This window comes from Psammomys obesus, unplaced genomic scaffold (genome assembly GCF_907164565.1).
Source record: "Psammomys obesus unplaced genomic scaffold, mPsaObe1.curated_primary_1811, whole genome shotgun sequence".
NCBI lineage: Eukaryota > Metazoa > Chordata > Mammalia > Rodentia > Muridae > Psammomys > Psammomys obesus.
In genome coordinates this window covers 6,554,135-6,567,092 of record NW_026591918.1, presented here as the reverse complement: position 1 = coordinate 6,567,092, position 12,958 = coordinate 6,554,135, and the positions used below count along the sequence as shown (strand labels likewise).

Below are 12,958 nucleotides of genomic sequence, written 5' to 3'. Positions count from 1 at the left end.
CCTTTAAGAAGTGCATGGATCTGTGCATGAATGTGGGTGTGCTGTACGTTTCATAGCAGATACCTTATTTAAAGGAAACATCATAGTTGCTGTTTCCGACCATTGCCATTCACTGCAGAAAAGGGGGGGCAAAACATATCACTAAATTCATTCATTTGATTTCTTTGGTAAACTTTATGTCGGTGGTAAAAAATGAAAATGTCTAAATTTTTCTTTCCTGTAGTATCATTTGGCTTTGCTATTAAGTTGTTTGCCACAAAATTACATAGACAATTTTCCCTCTTTTTTTTTTTTACTATTTGTGACATTTCATATTAGACAGAATATATGCTTCTTATGACTCTGGTAAAAATTCACAAAGCTTCCAGTGACTGATGGGATATGGGAGTAAACATTTACAGTTACTCCATTCACTGCTTTGCAGACAGATTGCTCTGTATTTTCTATTTCTTTACCTGTAAACCTTTAATTTTATTGTTTTTTAAGTTAGCATTCAAATTCATGGGTTTCGTTATGTCCTTTTCATACACGCCATTTTCTTTACATTTAAATTGATTTGGTGATTATATTTCTTCTGATATTGCGTATTTCATCTCGTTCCAAGTTCATCGAATTCATTTATAAATGTTTGATTTAAAATGTTAACAGAATTGTTATTTTTGCCTCCTTTTCTTTCCTTTTAAAAAGGTTATCTGATATATTTAAGGGTATGCATATTTATGGGGTACTACGTAATATTGATTTACATTCTACACTTGTTTAAATAAAGGTGGAAATAGCTCAAGTATTTATAATTTCTTTTTGTTAACAATATAAAAAGTTCTCTCTTCTAACTTTTTTTTTGCAAAAACATGCAATTCACTGTTCCCTTTTAACTTAGAAGTTTTAAATTCTTTCTTTCCTGCCTGCATCTCTGTTTCTGCCTCTTCCGCATCTCTGCCATCTCATCCCCTTCTTCTTTTTCAGATTGCCAGTAGTGTGTCTGTTTGTCTTTCCTCTCTGTTTTGAATTTATTCTGTTTTTAATCTTTAAATATCTTGTGTTTGGTGTTCAGCTTTTCTATGTATGTTATGCATCTTTCTCTCCTCTCCATTCTAGTACATCTTTAGCAACTTAATGTCCAGGTTTTCAAAATTAGCTGTAAAAGTTTTCTAACTTTTTCATAGTAGATGGGGTTTGGTGCTCTTTTTGGTTATTATTAAAATCTAATTAAATAGTGTTGTGTCCCACATTTTGGTGTATTTTCAAAGTTGGTTTACACTGTAGCATTTGTTCATGTGTTTTGCAAGCAAGTTGCATTTTCAAATAGCTTTGTAAAGAGATCAATATTTACCCATTGGACCAAATGTGAGTAGTGTATTTCGAAATTTACTTATTTTCTCTATTGTGTATATTAGTTTCTATTACAGCTGTCATGTAATCTTTTCCCAGGGTTAGGGACTTTTCATTTCTTTCCTATCATTTAGTTCATCTTACACTGTAGAGTTTGATGTCATGTTAGCATGGAAATTCCTGTTTGGGTCAATATTATTTCCTAACCAGCCACTCCTTTCCCTCAAACTCTGTAAGCTATCTCTTTTTACACGTAAAGTAACTCAAACCTCCCCATCTACTTCATTTGCTTACCACTTAGGTAAAGCCACTCATTCTGGGAGTGTTGCTCAAACGCAAGTCCCCAGTGCCTCCATTTTTCAATTTCATTGTTGTCCTTATACAGTGGGATTTTGCTCTGTACCTAGGATAAAGCTTGAGGTGAAATTTTCATTGTCTATATCATCTGATAGATCGATTCTCTGAAGAGATGTTTGTGCTTTCTGATGGGTTTGGGTTTGTTCCTATAATCATTTTAGGTGCTTTTCTCTTCCCAGAATTGTCTTCAGTATTTACTTTTCCTAGATTTTGAATTTTCTGTGTTCACTTTGTTCCCTGCGAGTACACAGGTATATCCTACATCCTTTCGGTGGCTGCCCTGGAGCTGTGGACACACTCCGATTAGGATTAGTTAGAGCCTTTCCCTCACTCCTGAACAAACAAAAGTTTAAGAGACTCCAACTAGGCTTACCTCCTCACTCATCTGTACAGTCCCCACATTCCATATTTGTAATTCAGTAACCATCCCACCCCTCTCATTGTTTGATGAGGTCCATTGCTGGTTGCCCCTGCTACCAAGTTTCTCTGACCCCTGTTGCTTTAGCAGTATTATTTTTGGTTTTGGCCTTCATGGATAGTATAAGTGGCATAGTCTTCCATGCTGTGTTAAAGCCCCTCCTATGATGTGGCCTGAATACTGTCATAAGGACCAAGGCCACGGACTCTTAAGTAGGAGTGTTTTCTACTATCTCCAGAGGCTCAGCTCTATGTCTTGGCAGGTAGTTTGGACTCTCCTCTTTGTCAATGGCTTTCACAGAGTTCCTTCTCTGACATGTTCTGAAGTTTCATTGAGGTAATGTCAATTTATCTTTATCCTTTTTGCTTAATCGCTTTATCTTGTATGAATTTTTAAAATTAATTTTCCTCTTGGTCTGCTGCTTAAAATGTCCACTCTGTTCTCAATATGCATCCCTTTTTAGAAGACTAATTTGCTTCTTTCTAAAGTGGCCATTTCTTCCACACATTCTTCGTTAAGATCTCTGTACTAAATAGTGACCTTTTAAGAGTGTTTTAGTAGCGTGCGTTGGCGAGCTACTGATCATCTTTGTTCTTGCATTCTTTGATGGCAAATTCTTTGCTTGTGTATTCTGTTACATTTTTAAACTCTGAACTTGTCTCACATATTAATTATTATTCTGTGGCACTAGCACAGGGCTCAAGTTTCAATGGTAGCTGTGCCTTTGGGCTTCTCTCATGTATCTTATTAGTATTGACTGCCTGGGAATAATTGTTCTGTAAGTCTTCATATTTAGGGTTTCATCACCATATAATTATAGTAAATATTTTCCCTAAGCAGAATTCATTTTCAGCTGGAAGTTTGATTTCTCATGGGCACCGCTATTTTTCCTGCTCAGAGCCTACGAGAGGGTCATATTATCAGCTCCTTATACTTAACTGTAACTGTGCAACTTGGCTCTCCCTCCTCACAGAAGCTTTCTTGTAGTTAAACATGTTTTGTTTTCCCATTTCATCCACAGGTCTGAGTGTTTATGGCAAGGTGGCTTTTATATTTGCCCAAACTGCCATGTCATAGATTATTCTTCTGACTGGCAACATTCTAAGACCATCCCAAGAAAGTGATGGGTTTATGTAGTGGTTTAGCACAGGGGGCGTTGGAAGTACAAAGTTCAGAGTGTGATCCCCACCTTATTAATTTCTTTGTGGCAATGTGCAAGAAAATTAAACTTGTGGAAGCCTTCCTCCTTCTGAGAGGAACAATAATAGTAAGCACACAAAGGACACACTGCAAAAATCAAGGGAGAATAACTGTGTTGCGGATTTAGCGCTATAAGTGATACAAACTACATCCAGTAAACAGCCACAATTCATGTATATATAGTGCTCTGGAATACGTGTATGTATGTCCCATACCCCCAGTGCCATTTCTTCAAAACCTGTTCCCCAGTGTGAAAATATCAATAGGTGGTATCCTGTAAGAGGTGATTAAGGCCTGAGGGCTGCACTGCAGCCATGAGTGAGATTAATGCCCTTGTAAGAGAAGCTTGAGGAAGTCTGATTTCCTCTCTTCCCCATCTCTGAAGCAGAGGGTAAGCCCTCTCTGCAAGGTCAGTCTGCTGGTGACGATCTGCAGTTACAATGTGAGAAGCACCTTTGTTTTCCTTCAGTTACTGATTAAGATAATTTGTTAAGTGCCATAAAAGGCTGAGATATTTCATACAACATATTCACTATATTTGAACCCTGAAAAACATTCTGGAGAAATATGAATATCCCTGTTTATGGTCTAATATCACTCTTGTTCCCACGGAAAGAGAAACTACCTATCAGGTTTTAATAGTACATCTTAGGAGTTATTGATAAATAATGGCTTTGTGTTTGGGGAAAGTATATGCCACCAAATTAACACTGAAGAATCTTATAAACCAAAAGAAAACTACACCCCCAGGCATCAAGACTGCAAAGTTCATGAGGCCACCCTTTTGTGTTGGTAATTATACTTTATAATTCTTATGTCTATTGTACCTGAGAAAACATAAGAAAATCCAAGGCAAGAATTTGCTGAGAAAAGCAGTATTTGTTTTTTCTTAATCACTCAAAACTAGAAACCAAACATGTAGTTTGATTAAAATTACCTAAAGCTCTCAAGACAAAGAAATGATTGCCTGATACTTTGACACACATGGGAGATAATGACATTCTCCTATGGTACAGAATTTAGATTGATGCTGGGGAGAATTCCCAGGTGTGGAACGGACACAGCAAGGCTGACTCTGCTTGCGGTGTCATGGATGCTTGGTTTCAGATCCTGAAGCCCTGGTGAGTTGGAGGAGGGAGGAGGTGAGGGGGTTCACAGGAGACTGGAAGTTGATAAAGGCCTTGCCAAGTTTGCTGGTGTCAGTGAAGATGATATAGGCTTTGGGGGACGGTTCCTTTCAACATTTCATTAAGAGCACTGCCTACAGCCCAGCTGTATACTACAGAGGCAGGGCATTAAGTACTTAGGAGTATGGATGGCTTTCCTTCCTTCCTTCCATCCTTTCTTCCATCCTCCCTCCCTCCCTCCCTCCCTCCCTCCCTCCCTCCTTCCTTCCTTCCTTCCTTCCTTCCTTCCTTCCTTCCTTCCTTCCTTCCTTCCTTCTAAGCTTTTGGTTGATGCATGGCACAAAAAGAAATATGTCCAAATCCTAAGGTTTCAGTTGATCCATTTTTGCCACATGAACCCACCCATACTGAATGCTGGAGGTTAAAACCTCAGAGTTCAGCACCCCCTCCCGAGTCGCACCCCCAGTGTGTCCTCTGGCATAATCTCTACTTCCCAGGGAATTGGCCTGGTCTGGACTTCTGTCTTTGTGGGCTGTACTTTTACCTGTGATGGTACAATGTGATAGAGTAATTAATTATATGGAGTGTCATGTATTAGTGGGCCTGAGGTTTGCTCCTAATGAATTGGCTCCAAAGAAAAGAATGAACCACAGGGAGGAAATTAAAGCCAGCTCTTAACTTTAGTAAACATCATTTGGCTGTCTGTTACATCCCACGCACTGGGCTACACGGGAGGAAGCAGTGATGGAGGAAACATCCACGATTCCTGTCCTTGTGGCCTTTGCAGACAAGTCGGCAGGCATTTTGGGAGTAAGGGTTACAGAGGAAGTAAGGCCTAGGAGCACAAAAGTGGGGAGGCTAGGATGGAGAGGAAATCACTGCATAATAAAAGCTTCGAAGTAGAACAGGGAGGAGGTGCCTCTGCATCACAGGGACACGCTGGGAGGCTGGGGGGATGGCTGCTCCTGAGGAACCAAGCTCTTTTATTTCTGTCTGCAGATCCCTTTCCATCTTTTTTCTATCTCTGTCATATCAAATTCAATTTATCAGAACACATACATTACCTTTACGGAAGTATTTATAAAGATATTACTTATTCTTCCATGCAAGCATTCATTCCTGGAATGCAGGATGTTAAGGGGGAAAGTCATATTACTTAATTTTTGTCACCAATGCCTTCTTCCTGGCTCACAGATAGCTCAGTCCAGCGGCCACTGCAGTGGCAATAAGAAAGCTGGGTTTGTCCATGTTCTTTATATGTAGTTAATGAGAAAATTGCCAGCTTTTGCCTGAAATGAATTTTTTTTCAGTTAAAGCTATCAAGGATTATTACTAAATTTTGATCAACAGGTAACTTCAGGTCAGGAGTAATCCCCATTCAAAAATAACACAACTGTAGCATTTGGCCAGCAGTAAGCTGGAAACTGAGTTTAGTTAAAATTATAGTATCTCAGAAATTATGCACTAAGATCTTTTTGCTAGAAAAACATCTCGCCTTCCGCAATGGAACATAGAAAACTGCATCCATCACCAACTGGTCTCAAGGCAGCGATTTCTCTCCTCCACAAGCAATGGCTAGCCCTAGAGCCAGAGTCCCAAAGAACCCTCCGCCTCTCATGGGAACAGGCATGAGCTGCCTGTCTGTTTCTGGTGTGTCATCAACAATCCCTTATCCTTTAGAAGGGATCACATGACCCTGGGCTTGAGAAATTCGCTAGAACTCAGGAAGCCAGGTCAGGTGGTTGTCGCCATAGTGTAAGTTTGGTTTTGGTCTTTGGGGGAGAATAGCTCCTCCTGACTCCAATTCTATGTCCAGTTTCCAGCATCACAAGATGCTCTAACATGGAAAATCTATTCAGAGATGACTCATTTTCTCTAAATAGAAACCTTCAAATTGGCAGCTCAAAAAGTGGACATTTATCTGCCTTTAACATAGACAGATATATTATATATTATAGCACAGAGAGACAGTATGCAATATTTTTAAAAAAGGATTTACAAAAATATAGGGTTTATTAAGAATGCAGGAGCCTAAAAGAAAATATGAATTTACATAAGAATGTCATTAGGGTTGGTGGTTTGGATGCTGTAAGCAATAATTTTCGTCATTCAATACCCCACTGATTATTAAATTAATCTTTTACTCAAACAGCAATCGAAAACAACTCAGCCCATATTTTTTGGGCATTTGTGACTGTCAACAAGTTTACAAAAATGAAAGTGTAAAAAGAGTGTGAAGTTTTATGATTTTTCCAGAACATTTCCTTACCTCTTGATAACCCTACCCCATTGGCTGAGGAAGTGAGCTGATCCACAGAGGTTTCCTTGGAGGAAGAAACAGTTGTGGAGTATTATACCTGGAGCCTGCTGAAAGTAATTAATCAGAAACTTTAAGTAAATGTCACATTTTGAAGGGGAGAGGCTACAATGCCTTGTTATATTTCAACACTGGTAAGCTACTAATTCCTAAGGTAAAGTGGGCTTCTAGCTTTTTGTTTTTTAGCGTGTGATTTTCCTTTTGGTAACATCACTCATCGCCTTTCATAAAAATTCCACTGCCATCAGTTTCACTTCAGGATCTGTGCAGATCTGCTCATCTTCCTGCGAGCTCCCAAAGCCTTGGCTCCACTCTCTTCTCTCATCACCCCTCCCCACGCGCCTTTCATTTATCCCCCAAACAGAAGGAAAGTAATTGGTCTCGAAGCTGTGTTGACATGTTCTGTGGGCTACAGTTCAGAGGACCTTAGTTCAGAGATGGTATGCTCTTAGGGAGAACTCCAATTTCCTGTTGAGGTCTCAAAGTGGGTGGGCAATTTACCCTGTGTGTTCAGCCTTCCCCTGCAGAGTTTGCAGGTGTTCCTTCCAAGAATGCCTCCTGCAAACCACCTGTGAAATGGACACATTGTGAAATGAGAGCCAGACATTTCCCTGAACTCAATCCTGAGAGGGCGAGCTCTGGGCAGGATTGCAGGCTGGGCCACGTCACTTAACAGTGCAAAGACCAGAACCAACTATTTAAATGTTCTGTTTGCTTACCTCTGTGTGGGCAACAATTGATTGGTTGGTTGTTGTTTGTTTGTTTGTGTTTAAGATGTACAGGGGCTGAGGGCATTGCTTAGTTGATAAACCACTTGCCCTAAGTATAAGAACCCGAAAATCCACATTAAAATAAATAAATAATTTTTTTTAAAAGGCAGGCTAGCAGGATGTGTTGACACACACTTATAATGATGCCAGCACAAGGTAGAGAGACGAGGAGCCCTAAGTTCCGCTGGCCAGCCAACTTGTGTAAGTTGGTAAATACCCGGTCAATGAAGAGCCTGTCTCAAGGGGTTAAACAGCACTGCCAGGGATGACATGAAACGTTGTCCTCCAGCCTTCACACACATATCCCCCACAACATACTTTTACAAAATATGACGTCCTTACACTTAGCATGATGTTTAGCAAAGAGCAAATGCTTTGCAAACTGGAGAGATTTTGTTGTTGTTGTTGAGTACAGAGCACAGCCCAACCCCACCCGTAATTAATAAGGATACAGGAAAACCACAGGGCTCCCAGCAGGCTCTTCTTCCTAGTCTGGAGGTCAAACTCCGTTTCCATCAGGAAGAGTAGCTGGTAGGGATTCTGCTGCAACGAGACCTCACTAGATAAAGTAGCTCTTGGTTTCTTGCCCTTTCTCTGGGTCTACTCGACAGCTCTTGGTTGAGAAAAATTTGGAATTCTGAACTTAAAACTGCACACAACCAATAATGTTCAAATACTTCATTAACCAAATTAGATGCAGACTTTGCCAGTGGGAGAACACCGGGGTCATGAATAATGTAATTTGTAGGTGTTAAAATGTAGCAGTTTTTAACCACTTAATTTGGAAGCCTACACTAATTGGTTGAAATATTTTGTATCTTTTGCTCTAAAGAGTCTTGCCAAGTATCTGTCCCCAATTTTAGTTAAAACTAGCAGCTACATGTGACTTCTCTGCCATCACATAGTCTGTGGCCTTCTCAAATGGACTGACCTTAATTTTAAAATAAATCGGCTTTCCAGCCCATGGGGGGAGTAGCACCAGTGGCCCCTCTGTGGTGACAGGCGGCTGGATTCCGGACTTTTCTCATCAGTGCAACGACATACCTGGCCAAAGAAACCTAAGGAAGGAGCAGTTGGTTTTGGTGCACAGCGTGGAGGGGAAGGCACAACCGCAGGAGTGTGGGGCAGCTGGCCACACTGCGCTCACAGCTAGGAATCGGGCAGACAGGGGTGCTGGTGTTAAGTTTGTGTTCTTCTTTTTGTAGCTGGGGATTCCAGCACATGGTTGGCGCTACATACACTCAGTAGGTACCACCTAAACGAACTCTAAAAGCTCCTTAGAGTTACGCCAGAGATACACCCCCTGAGAAGACCCAGGGTTCCAGGAGGCAGTGTTAGCCGGCAGCGGGACCTTGCATCTTTCTTTTCACATATAGCCCCTCAGTGTTCTTTGTGACTAGAAATTGAAGAGCCGAGGGGATTCCTCTCTCTGGATTTTCCACTGCTACATACAAGTGGCAGTAAAAGAATGGTTATCCCCCCCCACACACACTGTGACTTGTTCCTGTCTCTTCTGCATCTCAGAAATTAGGTGATAGTAACGTCTAGATCCTAAAAACGGTGTCACTTACCACAAAAGATTAGAACCAGGACTCTATCAAATCCCACCTTTTACCTTTTTCTTTAAACGATTTGTTATATATCAAGGCTCTGCCCCTCAGTAAAAGCCGGCTTTCCTTTTACTACCGGAGTGGGGCCAAGCCGGAATAAGTCAATGCTTGCTCTCACAATGAGCGGCCTAATTAGAGCTGTATGTTTGTGGTTGCTGAAAATGCCTTGGCTTTAAATATTCACAAAGGAGAAGCGAGGCAAGTGCTTGTCTTGGGAGTTTTGATGTTGAAAATACTGCTCTCACATGGGGATATAGTCAAAAGGTATGATAAAACAAGATGAAAAGCTAGACACAGGAGTGGATCTCACCTGCAATCCTAGAACTGGGGAGGCAGAAACATGAGGATTGCTTTGAGTTCAAAGCTAGGTCTGGGCTGCACAGTGAGTTTCAGCCCAGACTGGGATACAGTGTTAAACCCTAGCTCCAAAACAAACAAACAAACAAACACCCAAAAAAATCAAATCGCTCTGATAAACTTTTTTCCAGTCACACTCAATTCAACGATGCTCTTTTCTGGGACAGAAGCATCTCTGATCCCCTTTCTCAGATGCTCAAAGGATAAAAGAGCACCCTAATTTCCAGGTGATTACAACTTTGAGAGGCCGGATAGTATGGACGTTGTCTCTACCTTTGCCTGCTCTTTGATAAGCTATGCTTGGAGAGGGTTTAATACAGGAAATGTTGGAAATTACTGTTTTCTCTCCCAAGTCCACCCTGCAAAATAAAAGGGGTTCATGTCTGTAATGATGGGGCAGGTCTGTACCTGATAGGAATTAGTCTTGAGAACAGTTCCCCATTTGTGTGTTTCTTAACCTGTGGGAAAGAAGGGTGGGAACACATGTACATTTGGCTGGGCTCACAACAGAGAGAGGCTTTCCTCTTCCATGCCGGAGGGTAGGAGACCAGCAGAGCCAGGGAATATTTTTAGAATGTTTATTTGCATGTGGGATGGAGGGCACAGAGCTGTCTCCACACAACTGAGGTTTGAAAGTTGCTTTTCTGCGGTGCATTGTCTGCATCCGGGTGGTGGTGTGTGCCACGACCCTCTCAGTCCCTCCCTCAAAGAGCGGTCTGTGTTCCCTCCCCACTCTGCCCAGTACTGCACCTGAAGTGGCTTAGTGGGTCGCCAGAGCCCTGTAGATATGTGTTTATTACCTCTCCAGCTTGCCCCCACTTGTTTAACTTGGAAAGAGTTGATATAGTCCTATGGGTATCAAGACCCATCTGATGTGTTAAAGGAACTCAGAGGATCAAAGCTGCAACGCTACTTCAAATGTGGCACACTGAATAGAGAAGCAGTTTCTAGGCACAAACCACGTTCACAAGGGACATTTTGTATACCCAAGAAAGGAATTCATTTTTTTTTTTGAGACAGAGTCCTACAATGTAGCTCAGGCTGGCCTTAAACTCACAATCCTCTTGCCCCAGCCTCTCACATTTTGGGGTCTTAAGAATGAACAAACACTCCCTAGAGGAATTCACTTTACTTTGAAGCAGATGTTGAATTCTTACTCCTTCAGGCAAACTCCAACCCACCTTCTGAAGGAACTCTTTTGATTTTGACAATCAAGGCTGATGAAGGCATCAGTTTCTAGATATATTTTGTGTGTGGGCAGATGCAACCTTACAAGCACACTATGCCCTCACTAGGAATAAAGTATTTTTTGGAGGGAAAGTGGGTGCTAGGGTACTAGATGAGTGAACTTGCCAGGGATGGAGGAGCGTTAGAGAGAAGTATAGCTTCTCTATCCTTGCATTTAATGAGTCTTCAATAGCTGGGAGGTCTGCTAGATTCTCCCTGGAATGGATATTAATGTCTGTATCTCTAGCACTGAGGAGTTGTTCACTGAGACAAGGTTTTCAAGAGGCTGACCTCTGGAAGTATGATCAGCGGGGGTATGGCGGGGTTAGTATATATTCCTAGCAGTTGAGAAGCTTGTTATTTTGTGTGGTATTTAAAAGCAAGTGTAACAAGTGGGAATTCAGATTCCCAAGAACTGATCAGAACTTTGTGAAAGTTGCTTTTGAATAGGGAGGGTCACAGAAGAACATGGCCTTTGGCAACCCTAGGGGAAGAGTCCCAGGGATGACTGTGAAGTCCAGTCCACAGCTTGTCATGTTGGAATCCTTCTTTATGTCACCACTACTTTGACATCGCTGGTTGTCTTAAAGAGTCTGTTAACAAAATTAATAGACATATATAAGATAGGTATCACAAACAAGGCAGGCTCTGGAGCAGAGACTTCGGAAGCTGTCTGTGCTGTGGCTCAACAGTAGGCCCTGGTTTATGGTTCCAATGCTCTTTGTCATGCTATGTTGAAGTGAATCACATGATATAAAGCTTCTCCCACTCCTAAAGGGATGACAGTATCATATCATTCTTCTCTTCTGGGGGTTTGGTCTGGAGAGACTCCTTAGCCAATTCACTCAGGCGGTGTTCTAAAAATTGCTCTCTGAAGAGACCACTCTGCCTCCTCATCCATCTCATGGCTGTGTCCCTCATCCCTCTCTCATTCTTACTTTCAGTGTTTCCCCATGCTCAAAAGCCATGGTTCTCAACCTTCCTAATGCTGGTACCTTTTAATACAGTTCCTCCTATTGTGGTGACCTCCAACCATAAAATTATTTTGTTGCTGCTTCATAACTGCAATTTTACTGCTGTTGATGAAGCGTGATGTAAATATCTGATATGCAGCCCCCGAAGGTTTCGCCCCTCTGAAGGGAAGCCGCTCTACCCTTTAAGACCCCATCATGTTTAGACCTGTATGTGTGGTCCTGCTTCTGTCCAATGCTCTCTTTCTCACCTCAGGGCCCAATCATGCCCTTCAGGTCTCTCATTCCAATAAACCCCATTGAAGGAATTTTATGTCTGTTCCCTTTCTGAATGACTACTACTGTTTACTTCTGTTGACAGAAGCCTTTCTAATTATGTCTGCATCTCTCTCTTCTACTTAAGTTATTCATCTTGCAGTGTTTGTCTTTTCTTCTTAAATTTTTTTTTATTGGCATGCAAATATTCATTTTTCCTTTCGTCTCTCCATCTTTGTTTGTACTTACTTTGATGCCACATGTGTCCTTTTGCCCTCCTTTCCTGCTCCCTTGGCACCTCTGGTTCTCCTCTCCTGGTTTCCTACCTAGTTTTATTATCTGTGCCTACTCTCATACTGCCTTGTTTACATATATACAAACACTGAAGAGTTATGGCTATTAAAAAAAAAACTGTGCTTCTGTTAATTTCTCTCTTAACCCAGCTATCACACAAATAATTGAGAATCTATTGTATTATTTAACAAGTTTCATAGCACAGTAACTGAACAGGTCTTAACCTGTTCTTAACCCTGTAAGTTAATTTGGCTTCTTCCGAGCATACATGGCAGAATACTTGCACTCTGTAGCTTTCCCTGCTCTAGCTTCTCCTGATGTTTCTCCAACCTCCGCCTATGGCTGAATCCCCTACTTCCCCTTCTAATTCCTCCTCCCCTAGCTGGCAGGAAGTCCAGCCCAGTTCTCTCCCCTGCTCAGTTATTGGATATAAGCTGTTTATTGGCACACCAGAGGACAATTGGGGAGCAGTGTTTACACAACATTGAAAGCAGAAATTCTCAGAACAAGGATTGCAACCAGATATTGGGGGTGGTTACAGAAATCAGCACTTGAATTACACAATAACCTTATCCAAACTTAGGATCCATATAGGAAAGAGAACATGTAAATCTTTTACTTCTCTGAGTTTTGTTCTCCTCATTATCTACATTTTACATACACACACAGAGACACTGAAAAAAGAGAAATGTAAAGAAAACAAAATAAAAATTATATGCTATA

At 41.3% G+C, this 12,958-nt stretch overlaps 1 protein-coding gene across 3 annotated transcripts in view; it reads left to right on the top strand.

The window, feature by feature from the left end:
* Nucleotides 1-12,958, top strand: part of Cacna2d3 (calcium voltage-gated channel auxiliary subunit alpha2delta 3) — an 818,761-nt gene that overhangs the window by 781,205 nt on the left and 24,598 nt on the right. The gene's annotated exons all lie outside the window — the stretch shown is intronic.